Source organism: Eriocheir sinensis, chromosome 21, assembly GCF_024679095.1.
Source record: "Eriocheir sinensis breed Jianghai 21 chromosome 21, ASM2467909v1, whole genome shotgun sequence".
Lineage (NCBI taxonomy): Eukaryota > Metazoa > Arthropoda > Malacostraca > Decapoda > Varunidae > Eriocheir > Eriocheir sinensis.
In genome coordinates this window covers 8676776-8700374 of record NC_066529.1, presented here as the reverse complement: position 1 = coordinate 8700374, position 23599 = coordinate 8676776, and the positions used below count along the sequence as shown (strand labels likewise).

At 48.8% G+C, this 23599-nt stretch overlaps 1 protein-coding gene across 11 annotated transcripts in view; it reads left to right on the top strand.

Annotated features, from left to right (window-relative positions):
- LOC127001621 (protein draper-like) overlaps window positions 1-23599 on the top strand; it is a 145404-nt gene that overhangs the window by 50510 nt on the left and 71295 nt on the right. For 9 of the 11 annotated variants that reach the window (XM_050866462.1, XM_050866464.1, XM_050866469.1 and 6 more), the window contains exon 1: window positions 12129-12641. The exons of 1 other annotated variant lie outside the window; for it this stretch is intronic. The gene's annotated coding sequence lies outside the window, so the exon portion shown is untranslated. Of the gene's footprint in view, window positions 1-12128; window positions 12642-15391; window positions 15758-23599 lie in introns of those variants that run through there. One more of the 11 variants, XM_050866460.1, reaches the window with a different exon arrangement.

Genomic DNA, 23599 nt, shown 5'->3' with positions numbered 1-23599 from the left:
CCTTCTCCTTTACCTCCCCCCCTCCTCCTCCTCCTTCTCCTTTACCTCCCCCTCCTCCACCTCTTCCTCCTCCTCCCTCCACATTTCACGTCGCTGTTCCCTCCACCCTCAGGCCTCAGCTCCTCCCTCCTCTGTGGAAAATTCTGGGCTGTGATTCCTGTGTATAATTCTCTCTCTCTCTCTCTCTCTCTCTCTCAAAATAGTCTTACTTGCTTCTATCTTATCAAAGTACACTCGCGCTCTCTCTCTCTCTCTCTTTCCGGTATGTGTCATGAGTACCCTGATATAGTCGTCCTTCGCTGACTAACTCGTAACTGCTTCAAACTGGCCTTGGAAGTCGTCAATGAGACACGGACGAGTCATGTGATTGCCTCCCTACACACACATACACACACACACACATACACTCACATTGAGGTTGTATATGTTCGCCTTTATCTTTAAACAGCTCGGGTCGTGACATATATGCGCAGAGAGAGAGAGAGAGAGAGAGAGAGAGAGAGAGAGAGAGAGAGAGAGAGAGAGAGAGGATGCAGTGAAAATGGAGATAATATAGAGAGAAAGGAAGGAAAAAGAAGAAAAACACTATGGTGAAGGAAACAGGAAAAATAACTATGCACTAGTGGACTTTTTTTCCCTTGAGCTGCCTCCTTCACTGAAAATAGAGGTGTGGGCGATAAACAGGAAGTCATATCTGGTCTTCTCCCTTTTGTCATATTTGTCCTCCCTTCTCCCTTCTGTCATATCTGGTCTTTCTTCTCCCTTCTGTCATATTTGTCCTCCCTTCTCCCTTCTGTCATATCTGGTCTTTCTTCTCCCTTCTGTCATATTTGTCCTCCCTTCTCCCTTCTGTCATATCTGGTCTTTCTTCTCCCTTCTGTCATATCTGTCCTCCCTTCTCCCTTCTGTCATATCTGGTCTTTCTTCTCCCTTTTGTCATATTTGTCCTCCCTTCTCCCTTCTGTCATATCTGGTCTTCTCCCTTCTGTCATATCTGTCCTCCCTTCTCCCTTCTGTCATGTCTGTCCTCCCTTCTCCCTTCTGTCATATCTGGTCTTTCTTCTCCCTTCTGTCATATTTGTCCTCCCTTCTCCCTTCTGTCATATCTGGTCTTCTCCCTTCTGTCATATCTGTCCTCCCTTCTCCCTTCTGTCATATCTGTCCTCCCTTCTCCCTTCTGTCATATCTGGTCTTTCTTCTCCCTTCTGTCATATCTGTCCTCCCTTCTCCCTTCTGTCATATCTGTCCTCCCTTCTCCCTTCTGTCATATCTGTCCTCCCTTCTCCCTTCTGTCATATCTGTCCTCCCTTCTCCCTTCTGTCATATCTGTCCTACCTTCTCCCTTCTGTCATATCTGTCCTCCCTTCTCCCTTCTGTCATATCTGGTCTTCTCCTTTCTGTCATATCTGTCTTTCTTCTCCCTTCTGTCATGTCTGTCCTCCCTTCTCCCTTCTGTCATATCTGTCCTCCCTTCTCCCTTCTGTCATATCTGACCTCCCTTCTCCCTTCTGTCATATCTGTGCTTTCTTCTCCCTTCTGTCATATTTGTCCTCCCATCTCCCTTCTGTCATATCTGTCCTCCCTTCTCCCTTCTGTCATATCTGTCCTCCCTTCTCCCTTCTGTCATATCTGTCCTCCCTTCTCCCTTCTGTCATATCTGTCCTCCCTTCTCCCTTCTGTCATATCTGTCCTCCCTTCTCCCTTCTGTCATATCTGTCCTCCCTTCTCCCTTCTGTCATATCTGTCCTCCCTTCTCCCTTCTGTCATATCTGTCCTCCCTTCTCCCTTCTGTCATATCTGGTCTTTCTTCTCCCTTCTGTCATATCTGTCCTCCCTTCTCCCTTCTGTCATATCTGTCCTCCCTTCTCCCTTCTGTCATATCTGTCCTCCCTTCTCCCTTCTGTCATATCTGGTCTTTCTTCTCCCTTCTGTCATATCTGTCCTCCCTTCTCCCTTCTGTCATATCTGTCCTCCCTTCTCCCTTCTGTCATATCTGTCCTCCCATCTCCCTTCTGTCATATCAGAGCCATAAAACTACTCCTGGAAATGCCCACAACTACGAAAGCCTTATCAAATATGTGTTCTTGGGCGGCAAAATGTCTTATAAAACCGACCTATTTAGTTTCACACCAGGCTTCGAACGCACAAGTTAAACCGTAAAGTGAAGCAGCGAAGTCTCTAAACCACTACCAAGTCCACTAGCACTGAGTCAACCCTTAGGAACGTCGACTTGGGTGGATGGATGGAGTGGGGGTGTTTGCGGTGGAGTAATGGAGGAATGGAGGAGAGGTAGGTGGAGGAGAGTCCGGCGATTCCTGGGAGTCCGCGGAGGCTTGTGTGTGTTAGTGGTGGTGCATCAGGGCGAGAGGGAAAGCGAGGAGGAGGAGGAGGAGGAGGAGGTGGAGGAAGGAAGGAAGGGAGAGAAGCATTCCTGAAGACACTCGGGAAGGCAGGCGATGCGATGGTCTCAACTGCATTACCTTCCGAGAGAGAGAGAGAGAGAGAGAGAGAGAGAGAGAGGGGGGGGGGGGGGATCTTAAACATTTCCCAAGTGAACATACGTATTTGACAAGGCTTTCGAAGGAGTCAGAGAGAGAGAGAGAGAGAGAGAGAGAGAGGGGATCTTAAACATTTCCCAAGTACACATACGTATTTGACAAGGCTTTCGAAGGAGTCAGAGAGAGATTTACATAGATTTACATAGAAAATCAGACCACACAGACCCCATGGTCCAGACTTGGTGGTCTGTCCTTAAACCTAAGTGATTTTACATTAATCAGAAGACTCCAAAACGTTGCATTTCTACTCTAGTTGATATTAAGTTGAAGGAAGTGACGGTCGAGCTTATTTTTGAAGGAGTCAATCGTGTTACACTGGACCACTGACGGTGGGAGCTTATTCCATTCTCGCACTACAACGTTGGTGAAGAAAAATTTGGTGCAGTCTGAATTTACTTGTCTACATCTGAGTTTTACGCCATTGTTCCTCGTGCGCAAAGTGTCATCGATCATAAACAATGTTGATCTGTCTACATTCGTGAAACCATTAAGTATTTTAAAACATTCGATCAGTTTTCCTCGGAGGCGACGTTTCTCAAGAGAGAACATGTTAAGGGTAGAAAGCCTTTCTTCGTAGGATTTGTTGCGCAAGGAAGGGATAATTTTCGTTGCCCGACGCTGAACACCTTCTAATTTAGCAATATCCTTTGCATGGTGGGGAGACCAAACTGTACCGCATATTCCAAGTGGGGTCTGACTAAACTGTTGTAGAGCGGAGTATTACATCTTTATTCTTAAATAAAAGGTTTCTTTTAATGAAGCCCAACATTCTGTTCGCTTTATTTGCTGCATCGATGCATTGCTGTGAGAATTTGAGGTTTGACGCGATTTTGACCCCCAAGTCCTTGACGCATTGAACGCTTTTGAGTTTAACGCCGCGCATTTCGTAATCAAACTTTTTATTCCTCGTTCCAACTTGAAGGACCTGGCACTTGTCTACGTTAAAGGGCATCTCCCATCTATCCGACCAAGCTGAAATTTTGTGCAAATCCTCTTGGAGGCTTTGCCTGTCTTCTTCAGTGAGAACCGAGTTGCCAATCTTTGTGTCGTCTGCAAATTTACTAATGCGGTTATTGAGTCCAACATCCACGTCGTTGATGTAAATAATGAAGAGCACTGGGCCAAGAACCGAGCCCTGAGGGACGCCACTAGTGACAGGCGCCCACTCTGAGTTAAATCCGTCAATCACTACTCTTTGTTGTCTGTTGCTCAACCAATTCGCGATCCATTGGTTTACCTGACCGTCAATACCTATTTGTTTTAATTTGTAAAGTAATTTATGATGCGGGACTTTATCAAACGCTTTCTGGAAATCAAGATAGACTACGTCCAGTGATTTGGTTACGTCATAAACAGTGAAGAGGTCGTTATAAAAGGTTAATAGATTTGATAGGCAGGATCTTTTGTTTCGGAAGCCATGTTGTGAGTCCCCAATTAATGAGTGGCTTTCAAGGTAACTCACAATTTTGTCTCTAATTATGCCCTCAAGTAGCTTACCTACAGCCGAAGTTAGACTAATGGGCCTGTAATTACCTGGTACTTTTTTGTCTCCTTTCTTAAAAATCGGTGTCACGTTAGCCTTTTTCCAATCTGAAGGGACAATGCCTTGTCGCAAGGACATATTGAATACGGTTGTGAGGGAGGAGAGTATTTCGCTCTTTGTTTCTTTCAGCAGAGTTGGATATACTTTATCAGGTCCAGGACTTTTATTTGTTTTAAGTGATTTGAGGGCTTTAAGGACTTCATCGGGTTTTATTTCAAAGTTAGACAATGCATGCTCGGGATTTACATTAGTACTGGTGTTGGTGGTGGAGAGAGAGAGAGAGAGAGAGAGAGAGAGAGAGAGAGAGAGAGAGAGAGAGAGAGAGAGAGAGAGAGAGAGAGAGAGAGAGAGAGAGAGAGAGAGAAAAGGGGGGGATCTTAAACATTTCCCAAGTACACATAACGTATTTGACAAGGCTTTCGGAGGAGTTTTAGGCATTTCCAGGGGCAGTTCAATGACCCTGGTGGTAGTTTGACCCTTCTTCTGTACTAAGAACCTAAAGAAACACAGAAAAAAACGATTGATCTCATTTTGGGGGCTTTGGAAATACGTAGCCGATGAGAGAGAGAGAGAGAGAGAAAGAGAGAGAGAGAGAGAGAGAGAGAGAGAGAGAGAGAGAGAGAGAGAGAGAGAGAGAGATCAGTAATAGGCGGCCCTGCACACGGTACTATTGAGGCTACAAAGTTAACGAGGCAAGGAAGACTCACGGCCGTAAAGCAAGCAGCGAGGTCAGTCTGGGAATTAGCAGGAGAGGAGATAATGAAGGGAGGCAGGATTACGAGGCCAGGAGGAGGAGGAGGAGGAGGAGGAGGAGGAGGAGGAGGAGGAGGAGGACAGGTGGTCAGACTAGGGAAGAAAAAAGTGTGCAGAGGAGAGCCGGGAATATGGAAAAGAAGGAAGAGGAGGAGGAGGAGAAGGACCGGTGTAAGTGTGAGAGGAAGGATCAGCTCGGTAGAAGAAGAGTATGAGGAGGAAGAGAAGAAGTTAGAACACAGATGGAGGGACGAGGGAAGGAAAAGAGAGTGAGGGGAAGCCGTGAATGTGGAAAAGGAGGAGGAAGAAGAGGAGTTAGAACACAGATGGACGGACGAGGGAAGGAAAAGAGTGTGAGGGGAAGCCGTGGATGTGAAAAAGAAGGAGGAAGAAGAGGAGTTAGGACACAGATGGACGGACGAGGGAAGGAAAAGAGAGTGAGGGGAAGCCGTGGATGTGGAAAAGGAGGAGGAAGAAGAGGAGTTAGGACACAGATGGACGGACGAGGGAAGGAATAGAGTGTGAGGGGAAGCCGTGGATATGGAAAAGGAGGAGGAGGAAGAAGAGGAGGAGTTAGCACAGATGGACGGACAAGGGAACCAAAAGAGGGGAAGCCGTGGAAGGAGGAAGAGGAGGAGGAGGAGGAGGTGCGAGAGGAAGGGATCAGTTAGGTAAGGGGAGATGGGATGCAACGGAGGGACTGTGCAGGGTGACAGGAGTGAAAAACGGCTTCAGCTTCGATAGAGGAGGAGACTTGAGGGTGCAGAGGGTGAGGAAGGGAGGGATAAGGGAAGGTTCAGGGGAGGGGGGCATTAGGGGTGAAGGGGTAGGGAGGGGTTGGACAAGGGAAGGGTTAGGCAGAGGGGGAAGCATGAAGGGGTGAGGGAGGGGGGCATGAGGGGGGCGTAGGGGGGCAGGGTACGAGGGCAGGCCAGTGGTCGTGTTATGAGGGGACAAAGAGGCGGCTTAAGTCCTTGAATAACCGAGTAAAGTGAGTGGCAGAGAGAGAGAGAGAGAGAGAGAGAGAGAGAGAGAGAGAGAGAGAGAGAGAGAGAGTTGGGAAGCAGGACACGAAGTATGAATAACAGAGGAATAGTAATGGGAGGAGGGAGGGAAGCGAGAGAGGGCGAGAGAATAAATAACACGGGGAGAGAAGGTAAAGTTTGTAGACAGAAGGGAGGAGGAGGAGGAGGAGGGGAGATAAGGGAGAAGGGGAGAAGGAAGAAGACACTGATATGATAAAAACAGAGAAACGTTGAAACATGAAAATGCAGGCAACCGAAAGTCTATTGGTTCTTTACGTGGGTGCAGAAGAGAACAACAACAACAACAACTACTACTACTACTACTACTACTACTACAACTACTACTACTACTACTACTACTACTACTACAACTACTACGGTTCAATGCACTTCGGTACGTTCCTCCAGCTCACTCCTGACGCAACAAAGTACTGGTCGATTCGATTTTAAAGGAGCTGATGAGTTTCGCAATTGCTGTTTCAGAAGGGAGGTTGTTCCAGTGACGGATGACTCGGTTTGAGGGAAAATAAAAACCTCCTGCGAACGCCTGTATTGCATCGTCGAGAGAATTTGAAGAGAGAGGAACCACAGAGCAAGTGTCGAACAAGGAAAGGGGAGAGACATTAAAGGGGGTAAAAAAGGAATGAGAAACAGCAAATGAATGAAAATGAGGAAGCGTAAAGTAGAGAAACAGGGCAAGAAACTCAAAACATAAGTCATGAGAAAGCAAATGACGGAAAAGAAGAAGAGATGAAAGAGATCACAAAATACCAAAGAAAACAATGAAAATGGGAAAAGAGAAACAGGACGAACGAAAGACTAACCTAGAAGTGAAAGATAGAAAGGAGGAGGTAGGCGAGGAGGAAGAAATAAAGGGGAAAAGAGGGAAGGAATCAACAAAATACGAAAAAAAAACAGGAGTGAGAATGAAAACAAGCAGCACAAGAGACATAGGAAAAAAAAGATATGAAAAGAGACGGATGGGACAGGGGAAGGGTAGAGAGGAAGAGGTAGAAGAAGAGGAAAGAATGAAGAGAGAAGGAAAAGGAGACAAAGGAGAGGAAGGTATATACAGACGGGACAAGGAAAGGAGAAAGAAGGGAGGATAGGAAGAGATAGAAGGGGAGGAAAGAATGAAGGGAGAAGGAGAGGGAGTGGGAAATGGCTGGACTAGAGACTGGACAGAGGAAGGGGAAAGGGGGACAGAGAGAGAGAGAGAGAGAGAGAGAGAGAGAGAGAGAGAGAGAGAGAGAGAGAGAGAGAGAGAGAGAGAGAGAGAGAGAGAGAGAGAGAGAGAGAGAGAGAGAGAGAGAGAGAGAGAGAGAGAGAGAGAGAGAGAGAGAGAGAGAGAGAGGAAGGAAAAGGTAAAAGAGAATGAAGGAATGAAGGAGGAGGAGAGGGAAGGATGGAAAGTATAGCGGAACAGGACAAGGAAGGGGGAGAGAGAGAGAGGAAGAGGTAAAAGTGAATGAAGGAAGGGGAGGAGGAGGAAGAAGAGAAGGGGAAAGATATAAAAAAAGATATACATGAGGAGTAAGAAATGAAGGAAAGGAGGGAGGACGAGGACGAGGACGAGGACAAGGGGGGTTCCGTGACATAACCCGGCTAATGCTTCACTTGAGGCGGGAAATTCACGAGACTCGCGCGTCCGTCATGGGAAAATCTGGCCTGAATGTGGAATGTTTGGCCGCCATGATTAAATTCGGGCGGTCAGGTGACGAGAGAGGGAGGATAGGGGAGGGGAGGGGGAGAAGTTTAAGGGGTAAATTAAGTGGGGAGAGGGGAGGGTAAATATGTGGCAGGATGGGAAGGGGGTGGATAATGAGAGAGGATGGGGAGGGCGAAAGATGATGAGGAAGAGGAAGGGGGGAGGAAATGATGCTGGGGAGGGGAGGGGGAAAGGGGAAGTTATAGGGTAAATGAAGTAGGGAGAGGGGAGGATAAGTACTTGATAGGGGGTAATGAGAAAGGATGGGGAGGGGGAGGGAAGATAGAGAAGGAGGGGAAATGTTTCTAGGGATGCTGGGGAGGGGAAGGGGAAGGGGAAAGAGGGGAATTTATGTAGGTAAATTAAGTGGGGAGAGGGGAGGGAAAATACATGACGGGAAAGGGGGGGAGTAATCAGAAAGAATGGGGAGAGTGAGAGAGGAGGAGGAGGAGGAGGAAGAAAATGATGCTGGGGAGAAGAGGGGAGGGAAAAAGGTAGGTAAGTGGTGATGGGGAGGTTATCAAAGAGTGAAAAGGAAGGGAAAATATAATGGGGTAATTGTGTGGGGAGAGGAGAGAGAGGGAGGGAAAGGGAGAGGAGATAGATTGTGAGGGAGATGCAAGGAGGATGAATGGGGAGAGAGAGGAGGGGAGATAATCAGAAAAGAGGAAGAAGTGAAGAGGAGATAGACTGAAAGATATAGGAGGATGAATGGAGAGAGAGGGGAGGGGTGATAATGAGAAAGGAGGAGGAAGAGGAGGGAAAATAAAATGGGGAGAGGGGAGAGGATGATAGATATAGCATGGCAAGGTGATGAACAGCAACTCGAGGGGGTGATTAGAAAACGAAGAGAAGGGGAGGGGAGACGAGGAGCGGATAGGTATTGAGGGGGAGGGAGGTTTTAAGAGTGGATAGGTTATGAGGAGTGAGAGGAAGGGAGAGGCAGATGAAAGAAGATTTAGACTGGGGAGAATATGAACAACGGGGGAGAGATAGTGTGGAAGAGAATTGTGGTAGACGAAAGTGATAAGAGGAGGAGGAGGAGGAGGAGGAAGAAAAGGAAAGGCTGATGAAAAAAAATTAGGGCAAAGACAGAGATGGGTAGACGATAGGGAGATGAAAGAGAAGATCAAGGAGAAGAGGAATAGTCGAAAGGAAGAAGAGGAAGAACAGAAGGAAAAACAGATAAAGAAAACGGTAATGAAGAGGAAGACAACGACGGGTATATAGGAAGAAGAGGAGAAGGAGGAGGAGGAGGAGGAGGAGAGATGGTTGATGAAGAGGAAGACAATGATCGGTATATAGGATGGAAGAGAAGAGCAAAGAAAAGAGGAAGAGGCGAAAGTGATAAATGGAAGAGGAGGAGGAGGAAAGGTTGAGGAAGAAAAGATGATGAAGAGAGAGACAGCGATGAGTAGGTAGATGAGGAAAAAGAAAAGGTGAAACGAGGAAAGGAGACGAGGAAAGAAAAAAAGGTGAAGGGAGGAATATGAGAGAAGGATGATGAGAGACAGACAGAGGAGGTGTGAGAGGGAGTGACAGATAGCGGGGAGACCAAGAGACGATTGTAGCAGAAAGACAGAAGGGGCGACGCTCCCCAACAACGCCCCCTGTGAGTGGCCTGAAGGTGCTCGGGAGGACGCGCCGGAAGGGAGGGTGGGGGGGGGTTGACTCCTCGGGGAAGGCCTTTGTGTGTGTCTTGTAGCGGCGGAGAGTTTCTGTTTGAGTTGGCGGAGGCTTTGGTCTTTTGTCAGGCAAGTTTGAGGAGTTTTGTTGGCGGAGTTTTCTATTTTTTTCCATTTTTTCTGGGACGCAGTTTTATTCACCGTTAAAAAATGCTGCTGAAGATGAATTTAGTTTTTTTTTTTTTTCCTGTTATTGTATCTGCTATTTTTTTCTTCTCTCTCCTGGATCGTTCTGTTTGTGTTACGTGAGTTTTGTTTCATGCTAAAAGTGTTTTGTTTGGAAAGTTTGAAGACGGTTTGTATTGTGTCAGTGATACGTTTGTCTTTGAAATTTTAAGAAAGTTTTATTTGTTCGCTGGAAAAAGTCGGAAAAAATGTTCCGTCAAGAAAGCTCAACCGGCCGCTCCTCGCCGCGTGTCTGTGGCTGTCGCCGCGCACCAAGAGGACACACGATGCCGCCGCCGCGGACCGACCACGCCCAAGGCCGCGCCGCCCTTGGCCAGGCCGCAGGAGCTTCGTGACGAGGGTCTGTGGCTCTGGTTCGATTTTGATCTGCCTGACCAGCGGCGGGGGCGGCGGTAGGGCGGGAGTCTTGTGTCGCCGCGGGACGTGTGTCGCCTGGTGTCTCAGGTGACTGGAAGGCAAGAGTCAGGCCGTGAGGCAGCGCGAAGAAACCTCAGTCATTGTGTGTGTGTGTGTGTGTGTGTGTGTGTGTGTGTATACCAGTGCACGTGCACTTGTCCCACCATTATCTCTGAACGATATTCATTGGTCTGAAATTTTTCTTCTTAATTGAAAATACAGGAAGGGATGCAAGGACGGCGCCGGAAGTATGGCGAGGGTTCGTTCTGTCCTGCATATATTTTCAATTGTTTTTGTTAATGATGTTGTTACTGTTAGATGTGGTAGTGATGGGGTGGAAGAGGTAGGGATGGAGGTGTTTCTGTTGTCGCTTTTTTCCTGTCGGGGTAGTGGGTAGCGTGGCGTGGCTGGGGCAGCACCGTCGCAGCTGCAGGTCGGAGCAGTAAAAGAACAGCGGGGGTTCAGGCCTCAGGAGGGCATAATATTAGTACTGAGCCCCAATTTCGCTTATCGAAAACGGAGCGTCCATAGATCACGTGTTTCTGTTACGTTATAATGATATTATGCACAGAGGAGCTTCCCTTCTACACCCCCCCCACCCCCCCACCCCCGTGCGTCACATGTGCACTTTGCCGCCAGAGAATATCAAGCAGCGGCCTGTCACACGGTCGGCGAGTCACCAGGGACAGCCTCCGTCGGCAGGTATAGTGCAGCCCTCAAGTGTGCCTCGCCGGCCAGTGTGTGAAGGGTAAATATTCCATTGAATATTCAAAATATTACTCTTGTTCTTTGGTGTGTAGGCGTTGATGAGGTACGTGTGCCATGAATGGCCACACTGTGAACGAGTGCATCACTCTTTATACGTAACATGAGTGATGGTTGTCGTGGATGAACGACAAGGACACACTTCTTTTCCATTTGTTCAGCGAGGCGAAAAATGGTGGTTGTGTGCTGGTGCCCGTGTCGCACCGCCCGTCCGCCACTCCAGGCGGCGGAGAAGGCTGAGGCGGGGCGGGGCGATGGAAGGCAGAACAGGGCATTCCTTTCTTTAGATAACAAAAGCTGATTATCAAGGAATCGGCGAGGGTGGTTGAGAAGCGGCTGACTGAAGGCCCACATAATCCTCGATGCTTCCTGATAGACGCTGGGGGCAGCAACACGCTAGCTGCATCACCACCGCAACACACAGTACTCCGCAGGGCCCGAGGCGGTGTATAGGACTCGCCTGGTCTCGCCAGCCAGCGGGGACCGGCGGACAGAGGAGAAGAAAAGCATGGGAAAGGTGCGGCCGAGCCCCAAGGCCAGCGCCAGGTAGTGCGGCAGATATGCGCTGCGCCGCCTCACCTGTTTCTAGGAAGTGCTAGGAACACTGACGCGGCGCTGCGGAATTCCTTCGAATGGGAATGACTGTTCCTTCCAGGAATATTTTCTAAAACTTAATTGCCTGGAAACACTCTCGTATCCGTCTCCTGCGTTTTGTAGCCATGTATGTGTTCAAACAAATACGTATTCGTGTACGTATACGTGTTTTGTACGCGAAGGAGTTTTGTTTGCGTGACTTCGCACTCGTAATTTCCTCGTCTTGTTTACGGAAACACACCGGAGGCTGCAAAGAGAAATGTTTCACCTGACGTCATCCTCTGCCTTTGTCCAGGAGCCACCCCCCCGCACGCCGCGGAGGGCTCGGCGAGGTGTGTATGTGTGTGTGTGATTGACCACGAGCTGGACTCGTCATCGCCAGCAAGTATCCTCTCGATTAGAGCAAGGCTCATTAGTCGATCTCTGGGTACTGCCGAGATCTTCACACACCACACACCTCATCCCCCTTGTTTAAAGGGGGACAGTAACCGCTCCTTGTCAGTGTGTGTGTGTGTGTGTGTGTGTGTGTGCATAAACTTATTAATACCGAGTCACCGATACTGGAAGGTTTCTCTCTCTCTCTCTCTCTCTCTCTCTCTCTCTCTCTCTCTCATACGGAGGTTACCGTTAATGTGGTCAAAGGGAATGTCCTCTTCAGTATCATCTGAGCTAAGGACCGGGCAACCACAAGTCCAAGGTCACATTTCCTCTGTGTTTACATACAGCTCGAGGCTCTGCCACAAGCAGCGTGTGGGGAGATGAGGCTCTGGCGTGTGGGTTGTCGAGAGGCGTAGGAGCGGAGTGACGTCACCCATCAGCTGGCTGTAAGGTGGGTTGGTGGGGGAGACAGGGAAGGGAGGGAGGCATTCGGGGGAAGGGTCTCGGCTGCTGCCCTCTCGACTCTCGCTCGCTGACGAACGGTTTAGTTGAGTTGGTTCCGTGCAAGAGGGAGGTTGTATCCAGCCTCGGCGCCATAGAACCCCGCTCATTCTTGTACTGGAGGGGCTTGAGAACATTTCGGTGTTTTAGTGCCTCGCTGGATCGTGTTTTACTTGTCGGTGAGAGGAAAAGAAATCACCTTAAGGAAATTAGCTCCTAAAACAAGTCATTAAGTGGTTAACAGGACGGATAAGCTAATCGTGTGTAGGGTTGCTACGTGAGGAGCAGGTTAGGTCTGGGCGTTGGTTGTGTCGCTGAACCAAACCCTCAGTCACCGCCCCCGCCACTATCGCCCCCACGCCCACGCTCCAGTGAACGGGGGACACGAGTGGGAGTGTTTGGAGGAGACTCCCTTCTGGAGCTCTACGCAAGATTGGATGACTCCGTACCAGTTGTGAACGGGGATTGAACTGCCCACTAACCGAAGCAGTCCCGACCCCTACCGTGCCGCAGGAGCTGTTGTAGCCACGCAGAGTCGACCACCTAGCTGTAAGTTGTCATCACTCTGTTCAAGTCTTTCAGTTATCATTAACGTGCCTCACAGCCTCGACATCCCCTGCTTGCACCTCCATCTCCGTCCCACACCCTCGCCACCCCAGCGCCGCCCCCAGAACGCTGCGCCGTGCTCTGCTTCAAGTAACGCAACAGTGTGTCACAGAAGTCTGCCCCAACAGCACTTCTCGCCACACTCCAGTTTCGTAGTGTGACGCGATCAACGGTTATTCACTCCCCCACCAGTCACCACCACTTTCACTACCACTCCCCCAGCCTTTCCACCACCACGCCGCCACCACAACTATTTCCATTGACGGATATGCAGCCTTACTTTCACAGTGATTGTTAGGTTACTACCGAGACTACTACTACTACTACTACTTATACAAATACTACGACTGTCCCTCGATCCCCTCTGATACTTTGACTACTACTACTACTACTGTTCCTCCTCTTTATGCTCCCATTACTACTACTACTATGACAACAAGTAGCTAAAGTTCAACCACCACCACCATGAGCCCACAACCACTACAATGTGTATTTCAACATCACCGCCCCCCACACACAAACGCCAACGTCATCACTATTATCACCACCATCACCACCACCATCACAATCATCATCACCACCACCATTGCTGCATAACAAAGCTTCGTCACCATAACACTGACAGCACAACAGTAGGTGGAGGGGGCGGGGCGTACACACATACACGCACTCACACACACACCTGCCCGCCCGAAGGAAGAGATGTAGCCACTCGTGTTTCCTGACTTTGATTCGGGAAGGAAAAAAAAAGGTTAATTGCCCGCCAAGTTAAGGCTTCATCGGGCTTCCTTTTTTTTTCAATTCCACATCATCTTGTCTTTCGCCATGTTCTGATTACTTGACGCTCTCTCTCTCTCTCTCTCTCTCTCTCTCTCTCTGTAGATGTCACTATTATTATTTATTTTCCACAACCCCATGACTCCTGCCTTGTTCTGAAAGCTGGAAACTCTCTCTCTCTCTCTCTCTCTCTCTCTCTCTCTCTCTCTCTCTCTGTGTGTGTGTGTGTGTGTTGTCACTATTATTCTTTATTTTCCACAACACAATGAGTTCTACCTTGTTCTGAAAGCTGGAAACACTCTCTCTCTCTCTCTCTCTCTCTCTCTCTCATGGTGGCAATGTCAGGATTCTTGGTCAGGACGTCCACCCAGGAGCCGTGTCCCTGTCCTTGGGTTCGCGCTTCCTCGTCCGCAATCGCTTCAGTCTCCCCCGGTCCCGTTGTGAGGGCGAGGACATTTAAATTTAATGGGGAGAGCGTTGTGACAAGGCGGAGGGGCGGGGATTCTTACCACACGTCGCCACAAATGTTTCAAGCGGCCTAGCCTAGCACGCCGCCCAAGTGTCACTCGATGCACAGATAAATGTTTTAATTCCATCACCCCCGGCGGCCTGTGCAACGCTCCTGTCAGCCTCCCGTTTGGATCAGGTTAGGCTCGTGTGTGTGTTTTAGGTGTTGGTGGGGAGGGGGATGCGCTGCTACCCTCCTGTGAAGTTAGCTTTGGCGGGTGTGTTGTGTTGCGTGGAGGGTCGCGGCAAACTTCGGAGTCATTGGTGTGTGTGTGTGTGTGTGTTGCTCCGTTTTCCAACATTTCCGTGGATGTTTTTGCCCCGGAGCGAAAGTTTGACGGCCTTGCGCGGCTTGCCACATCACGTACACATCCTTGCTCGGGACTTCAATGTCAATTTTTTTTCTTCTTTCCGCTCATTGGCGATGTCACGAGTTTTTGCTTTTAGTCTATTGAAGTTAGCGATTCCGGAGCGTGAGTCGCGGCCTTGGCTGCTGCCGCGCCTGCCGGGGAGGAAGGCGGGAGAGTGATGGCAGCGGCCGGGCTGTTATTACATGACGGCGTGCCTGCCTGTGTGCGTTAGCAGCCGCCACGCTGGGAACGAAAGTGTGTGTGTGTGTGTGTGTGGATTGTGGAGAGAGAGAGAGAGAGAGAGATTCTCTATGTGACTCAAGCTGCGATTTCTGAGCATTGAGCCAATAATCGATTTTTATTTGCATGAGTAACGATCAGTGGACATGCGTGCCTTTATCGGACGGCCGAAGGTTGCCTACTTGCTGTCCCGCCGCCGGAGTCTGCCCTGTAGCGGCAGAAGGCTGCGGCCACGGCGACTCAATCGTTGAATGTTACTTGTGTCACTGGATCACACGCATAAGAAATGTAACGACTAACGAGATTTTTTTTTTTTTTTTATGAGCTGTTAGGTGAGCTTGATGTCAATTTAAAAGGAAATTGTGTGGAAGGAGGGTGGATGTCTTGGTGCTCGGCATGTTCAGTATTGAATAGACGCCTATGCGTGGTGCATATGCAAAGGTATAAACCTTCGACGACTAGTTAGTAAAACTGAAGTTCAAAGTTTCTTTCGTCAACATTAAACTAGCTTGAAACTCTCGCCACATCTGGTGTTGTGTGGCTCACTGACGTCACGTGTCAATGTTGTGGGCCTGACGAGTGACTGCCGCAGCAACCCGAGCCCCAACACGCTGGCGGAACACGTGACCTCGACACCCACAATGCACCAGCCAGCCCAGCTCGGTGGCTCTTGTCAAATTTTGACAGAACCAAAGAGGCACCAAAGGAAGGGACTGACCATTGTTTGCCTTCATGGAAAACTGTCGTTCCCTTCAAACCACAAGATGTCTTTCTTTACTCTGACTGGCAGCATTGTGGCGGGCACGGATTCATTGAAACCGAGGCAGGCAAACCACCCTCATCCCCTGCTGCGCTGCATTGTGCAGGAAGGGTGCGTTCCCGCGCCCTGCCTCGGCCATGATCCACTCACCCTCGTATAGGGGCTGACTCGTTATCCAGAAAGGAATCCAAGAACATGCTTGCAAAATCAAACTTTGGTGCTGACGTGAATGTTTCCCAGTGAATCAGGCAGCTGATGTGTCCGTCCCCTTTAGTGGTGATATTTTTGAAGCCTCAGATGCCAGTTCAGTGTGGGTGGAAGGTGAGAGGTAACTTGCACCTGTAGCACACGCCCGCGCAACTTGCTCACCGTGTCACTGCTGCTGCCACATGACGAAGATTTATATCTGATAGTTTTAGCTGAACGTGAGTATTCGATGAGAAACTTTAGTCACGTGGGTTTATAATGTACTTGGCAACGGTGGTTTACCTAATGATGGGTAGAGTGGCGGGCAAATATGCTCTGCAGTTCGACCATGGTGTACCCGGGTGTGTCTGTCGTGCCTCGGCGCCACAAGACTCGTGGACTGCAGCGAGACTCGTCACCGTGAAACGTGAGTCACGAACCAGCTAGGGTGACTTGCGTGAAGCTTGTGTGTGTGTGTGTGTGTGTGTCGCAACAAGCGCCAATCAGCAACAGCCCCCTCCACTCAGGAGTAGCGAGGTATGCAAATCCCCCGAGTCGGCCTGCTGCCCCTCCTACTTCAGAAAGGAAACTTGCATCGTTACGAAGAGAAAAGCTATAATTGTCAATTCACTAGAGGTGCAAACGCTCCCTTTTCTTCCCTCGCTTACTCCCTTTCATTGCCTTACTTCCCTCTCACAACCTTACCTATCTTTTACCTCCTCCTCACATACCTTTCCTCTCCATTCCACCCTCACTTCTCATTCCTACCTCCTCCTCTCCACAGTCCCTCCGTTTTTTTTCCTCCCTCCCTCCCTTCCAGCCGCCCTTTGCAGGCCCAGGCAGTAAGGGACGAAAGAGGGCCACTGATGCTCAAACTTGTTGGAATCACTCTGCGAAATCGATGAAGACGGATGGCCTTGCCCGCGCACTACTCGTCTTCCGAAAACTTTAAATCGCTGGCCGTTTTCTGAAGCTCGACTTTTGTGTTTGTTTGACTCCGTACTGACAGTTTTCCGCTCCCGAAGTTGTTTTCTTCGTTAGTCGACAGGTGTGGCTGGCAGAAGGGCGTGGGCGGCGGCCGGGCGGGTCACTTCAGGTCATTCCGGCCACGTCCAGCCCGGCTCAGGAATATTGTGGTGATAAACGTGCACAGCCTTTTAAACGAGCAGTGTGAAAATTTACGTGCACAGCCTCTTGAACGAGCAGTGTGAAAACTTAACAGCCTCTTGAACGAGCAGTGTGAAGATAGTCGCATGAGGAACCTTTTATGGTAATCTGCATACAGAATCACTTGAGCGAGTAATATTAAAATAATCATCCATTCGGGAACATTTTATTGTCACATACGTACAGAGCCACTTGAGCGGAGACCACGTGCATTACCCCCGCCAGCACATACGTATAATAGAGGAGCGGCACTTGGGCAGGGATTGGCTGTTGTTTACGCGGTGTTGCCAGACAATCAGTGCAGGTGTATTAACGGCGCCATAAAGTGCCCCCAACGCGTCCACTGAGCGGGTCCGGCCAGCCACTCTTCGTAATTGTAAAGCCCCCGAATTCACCGGACCCTGCACTAACCTCCGCCTGATGGAACCCGGCGCACTTCGATCGGTATTCTCGGAGGCCTCCACCTCTCGCATCAATTTATTCCAAAGACTGAAAAGGAGATTGATCGGGTCCTCGTGAGTGTTCTTTTTTTTTTTTTTTTTTTTCACCTTCACGGTACATAAGCTTTGCCAAACTACCACCAGGGTCATAGCACACAACATCTGCGAAAGCCTTATCAAATGTGTGTGTGCTTCGGCGTTGAAATGTTTGATTAAGAATATGGCACTTCATGTAAAAACCATAACGGTGAATTTTTAAAAAATGCCCCGCGTTACGTAAGTTAGCACATCCAACTGACCCCCTGGCAGGAGACACGCGACCTCTCCCTCCTGCAGGCAATGCGTTCTGTGCCTGGAGGAATGGCATGGCAACAGAGATCGGGTGGATAGAGTGAGGAAGACCAAACGTATGGCGGGGCAGGTATGGATGAGTCAGATCCGTGTGTGGAGTGAAGAGCCAGGGGGGGAGGGTGGATGGCATGGCTGGAATAGGAAGGGGGGTGGAGGCTGGGAATGCGCGCGGGAGTGATGATTTGGCGAGATGTTGAAGGGGGAGGATGGTGAGGGGGAGGGAAAGGAAGGATGCTAGATGACGTAATGGGAGAGTTGATGATTTGAAGAGATGCTGGGGGAAGGGGAGGGAGGATGCTAGGGGATGGAATTATGATGATTTGGCTAAAAGGTGGGGAGGACGGGGAAGGAGGATGCTGGATGACGAAATGAAGGAGTTGATGACTTGTCGAGATGGTGAGGATGACGGGAGAAGTGAAGGACGATGCTGGACGACGGAATGAGGGAGATGATGATTTGGCGAGATGGGGAAAGATGGAGGGAGGGAGGCTGCTGGTGTGTGACGGAAGGGATTGTGCAACGCGCTTTCGTGTGTTGTGTGCTGACATTACCGCACACTTCCTGCTGCATATCCAGGTGCGCAAGGCCTCGCTCAGCTGCCCCTGCCTCCGCCTCCTCCTCCCGCCGCAGCCCCGTGTTGAACCAATGAGGATGAAAAGACGAGGAATGTGAGCGAGTGATGGGACGCCTTTGCACAAGAGAGGGGGAGGAAGAGACTGACTCGTGGCCTCCCGAGTCTGTTGGTTTCGTGCTGCTTTGGATTGTAGTCACGGGGAGCGCCATCTGGAAGTGACAAATGTGCTAACGCTTCCTCGCTTATCAGTTGAAAAAGGTTGTGTTTGTGGACTTGGACGTGTGTCCCTCCACACCACGCTCCGGCCGTAAAGGTTGTGTGTGTGTTTGTGTGTGTGTGTGTGTGTGTGTGTGTGAATGAGATCACCCCCTTAAGCAGCAGATGACAAGAGATTCATCATTGCTTGCACAAGGAACCCAATACTAAACATGATATGGGATATTCCAGTCATTGTGAAAAGTTAGACGTTCGTGTTTGTTGGTGTAGGAGGGCAGGGGGGCATTGTCCGGCGCCTTATCAGTATCACGCATCCTGGTGAGTCACTCCCGCCGTTGAAGACGCTACCGCACCAGCGGAGATAAGACAACCATTCACTACTAAGGCAGCCATGGCATATTCTTGTACATACGCATTTATTTGCATTGCATCACTTGTGTGCGTCTGCCTCAGCGCGGCGCCGCGGCCTTAGACGGAAGGGGCTTGGCGGGGCGGCGTATAGGCACTGTTGCCCGGGGCGGCAGATGAATGTACTCGGGTCATGCTGGCGTGAGTGGCCCACTGCTTTAGGTTCACGACCCTCCTTTGAGGCCCTTTACCCTCCTCTTTAACCCCCCCCCCCCCTCCCGCGGCCTTTCATCAAACCACAGCCTCTCGCGCTCCTCCCTCACTCCATCTCTTGAGCTGCCGCCCAACTCTCCGTCATTCATTCATTTCAAATTAAAAGTTTCTATCCAATTTTAACGCGTAGATTTATGACCCTCAAGAGTCATCCAGCAGACTTGAAATACATTTAACTTTCTCTCGATTTCTATCTTTCGACAAATAAGTTGTGGTTTTCTAGGAGGGGCCTCGGCGCCCCGGTGACCCCGGCAACTCGGAGTCTGCCAGCAGAACGCGGCATCCTCAGTGGCCGGCACCTCGGTCCCCGGAGGCTCTCAGAGGACCGTCTTTGTCGTGCCCTTTTGTTTTTTTGTCAGTTTGCGGTTCAGCCACGAAGCACTTAATGAACATGGTAATTTGTGTTAAAACAACCGAAAACTAAGAAGAACGAACTTCTCTGAGTCAAGAAACTCTTAATTAACCTTTGCCAGGCGGCGAGGCCGCTGGAGTGCCTGCCGGGCTGCTCCCAGCCTTGGCCCCGCCCCAGACCCTCACACCGCTGGAGTAGTCAGAAAGTGTTGAGAAAAGCAAAATGTATCGCAAACACGCTAAAAAAAGTAGCACATTGAATTAGAATATTTCTTCGCGCTCTGGAGTCACGATTGTTTGAACTTATGAGAAAAGATATTGACGATAATTTTCAGACTCCTTTGTCGATCCATTTGTTTTGGACGAGGAATCTGATCCCGATGCGGGCGACTCTTCCGCCGCGCTGTGCCGTGCATTCTTGTCTGGCGAAGGGCGGGTTGGGGCAGGGAGGGGCCTTCCACGTGTGGGCTCCACAGACAACTATTTGCGCATCCATTCCCTTACAAAATAGACAGTTGCGTACAACTCTTAGTACATTCGAGAGAGTATATAATGAGTCGTGAGATAAATGCTTTAGGTAATTCTCGCCATGTGAAAAAAAAGGTTGAAAACCGTTGTGTATGAGGGCGAGATATCGTTGGGTGAAGAGGCCAAGAAGGGGGAGGGAGCTGAGTTGTCTTAACGTGTATGCAATGGGCGGGGCGGGGCGGGTGATGTACTGGTGATGGGGTCGTCCCCCGCGCCTCTTCACGGGTCATCACGGGGAAGACGAGGAAGGTTGATCTTGTGCCTCTCACCTCGTTAGTCACCCTTACCTGTACTCTCTCTCTCTCTCTCTCTCTCTCTCTCTCTCTCTCTCTCTCTCTCTCTCTGTCACGCGTCCCACATTCCTCGCCCCCTCCCCTCCCCCGTACTCCCCCTCGTCTCTCCCCGCCACAGGTAACGTCACACCGGAAGAGCCCGTTTCCTAATTACCATTCATGAATCCTGACTCCGCCGAAAGAGAGAGAGAGAGAGAGAGAGAAAGAGAGGGGGGGGGGGAGATTCAGTTTCTTCGCCACGAACTCCACTTACTGTAAGGAATTTAATATCACGAAGAAGGCGAGGTACGACAAGGTGACGTAAGGATGCGGTTTGTTATGTATGTGTGTGTGTGTGTGTGTGTGTGTGTGTGTGTGTGTGTGTGTGTGTGTGTGTGTGTGTGTGTGTGTGTGTCTCCCTGTTAAATAAATAAAGTAATGTAGGTGAGAGGTAATAGAGAAGAAAAAGAGTACCGAGGAAAGATGAATTAAGTGAAAAGAAGCAGTGATGACTTGGAAAAAAAATGAAATGGAAGTGGAAAAGGTGAAAGGGAAGCATGATTGAAATGAAAAGAGAAATGGAAAGGAGAAGGAAGAGGGGAAAGAGGATGGAAACAGGAAATAAAAAAGTGGAAAAGGAAGAAAAAAGGGAGGGAGGGGGAACGATGACTGAAAACTTACGGAATGAGAAAGAGAAACAGGAAGAGGAACAAGAGAGAAAAAAGAATATGAATAGGAGAGCGAAAAGTGGAAAAGAAAGAAAAAAAAGTGGGAGGGGGGACGGTGACTGAGACAACTTAAGGAATGGAAAAAAGGAAGGGAAACTAGAAGAGGAGGGGGAGGGAAAAAGAGGATATAGAAAAGTGGGAAAGGAAGAAACAAAGGAGGGAGGGAGGAACTGAGGAATGGGAAAGAGAAAGGAAAACAAGAAGAGAAGGACGAAGAAAAAATATATAAATAAGAAAGCGAGAAGTGGGAAAGGAGGAAAAGGGAATGGAGGGAGACGAACTGAGGAATGGGAAAGAGAAAGAGAAACAAGAAGAGGAGGAAGAGGGAAAAAACAAAAAAGGACATGAATTGGAAAGCGAGGAGTGGAAAAGGGAAGGGAGGGAGACGAACTGAGTAATGGGTAAGAGAAAGAGAAACAGAACGAGGAGGAAAAGGGAAAAAAGGACATGAATAGGAAAGAGAAAAGTGGAAAAGGAAGAAAAAGGAGGGGAGGGAGGCGAACTGAGGAATAGGTAAGAGAAAGGGAAACATTAAGTGGAGGAAAAGGGAAAACATGATATAAATAGAAAAGCGAAGAGTGGAAAAGAAAAAAAATAGTAGGAGGCTGTTACCAAGGCGAACTGAGGGCTGGGAAAGAGGAGAAGGAAGAGGAAAAGAAGATACCGTAATCAGGAAGACGTGAGGTGGTGAATTATATAAGAGGGAGTGAGCAAGATCAAAAATTTTCCCACTTGTGCCTGAGAAAGAGAGGCAGGAATTTGAGGGAGGGAGAGAGGGAGTCCTATAACGTATCTGTGGTGGTGGTGGTCAAGGGTGGTGGTGGTGGTGGTGTGGTGTAGGCCATTACCCCCACACACCCCTCCTGTGACTCACCCTCATACGAGGAATGCCTGAGCCGAGACGCATATTCCAATCTCTCTGCGGGGCTGTACCTTCGAAACTACCCACGAGGTGTTCTGGAAAATACTCCCTTGTGATTCCCACTCAAAATTAAGTGACTTCAACTAATCCTATCCTAACCTAACTTATCCTAACCTTACCTAACCCATTGACCTAACCTGCCCTGTTCAAGAGCGGACGCCACATACCCCTACACTTTATTTAGAGCTTTGCCCATACAGAGAAGATAAATAGGCAACCGGGACAAGTTTATTTTCATTGTGAACGGAGAGAGGAAATGGGCAAAAAAGGAGACAACAGGAAAGAAACATATACAGGTTTGAGAAAGAGTTTAGATACGCGAGTTGTCAGAGACGGAATGGAAATAGAAAAAAGATAGGGGGTGAGTTAAGCCACTTCAGATTGACAGAGGCGTGTTCCTAGCGCTCCATCCTCCCGTCTTTGGGTCTGGGCTGATGGACGACACTGGTGGCCATGTTGCTCCGGTGGTCAGGTGAGCCAGTTATTGGGGAAACTAATATTACATGGCAGAGAAGCTAAACAAAAATTAACGTTTAACGCGGAACACAGAAAAAGTTAGTAGGAAAATAATACATGTAGGTTGGAAAATAATACATGTAGGTAGGAGAATAATACCTGTAAGTAGGAAAATAATACCTGTAAGTAGGAGAATAATACCTGTAAGTAGGAAAATAATACCTGTAAGTAGGAAAATAATACATGTAGGTAGGAAAATGATACATGTAGCTAGGAAAATGATACATGTAGCTACGAAAATAATACATATCGGTAGTACTCCCCACGTCATACCCCCCACCCCACCCCCTCTTGGTTTAAAGTAAAAAAAATTTCGATACTAACGGATGACACTCAGTTACAGAAGTTTCCTCATTTTGTAGCCGCTAATAAGAGTTGACGGATTAGAAAGTGGAGGATCGTGTGAAGCAGCCCCACAATGCCAGCCTGTCTGCAGCTCCTAAAAAAACAAGGATAATTCACGTAAAAGAAGTGTGTGTGTGTGTGTGTGTGTGTGTGTGTGTTCAGGTGTGGTGCGACGCGCATACCAGTCCGATTTACAGAGATTTACCGGCCGTTTGAGGTGATGAACGCGCGGCTCGGCTAGATTTTCACCCATTTGCGAGAGATGATGTAACGCGGTGTGGAGTGTGTGTTGTGTAGGGAGAGGCAATGCATTCTCTCTCTCTCTCTCTCTCTCTCTCTCTCTCTCTCTCTCTCTCTCTCTCAGATGATGGTCATGCTTGCTGTTTCTTTTTATTTTTGTTTCTTCGTTTTCTTCATCTTTCTAACCCTCCATTCCTACTTTCACTTATTTCTCCTCCTCTTCCTTTCTCTTCCTCCTCCCTCTTTTTGCTCCCCCTCCTCCTCCTCCTCCTCTTCCTTTACTTGGTTTTCTCCCGACGTCCTCCTTCAAGGCTATATACATTCGTTATATCTTGTAATATCGCAGGATTTATGTGTCTAGATGAGTTACCGTTCACACAAAATGATGCTACACACAAATACAAACACGCTCATGCATATACATACATACATATATACATACTTTTTTGTGGTAAAGGAGACATTGAGACATGAACAAACAAACAACAAGAACTAAAGACAATATATTCATAATGAAGAAGAACCAAACGTGTCATGGAAAAAAAGTTATATAGTTAGACTAGGTTAGGTCAGGTTGCGTAGGTCGGTATTATAAAACCTTTCGCTTCTCACATTAGCTAGTTATAAAGGTCAAAGAGGGGGTCAGTCGAGTTCTAATGAGCATTTCTTTAGGTTCACGGTACAGGAGAAGGGTCAAACTACCACCAGGGTCATAAAACTACTACTGGAAATGCCCACAACTCCTACGAAAGCCTTGTCAAATATGTGTTCTTGGGCGGCGAAATGTCTTATACTACGAGGCTACGTAAT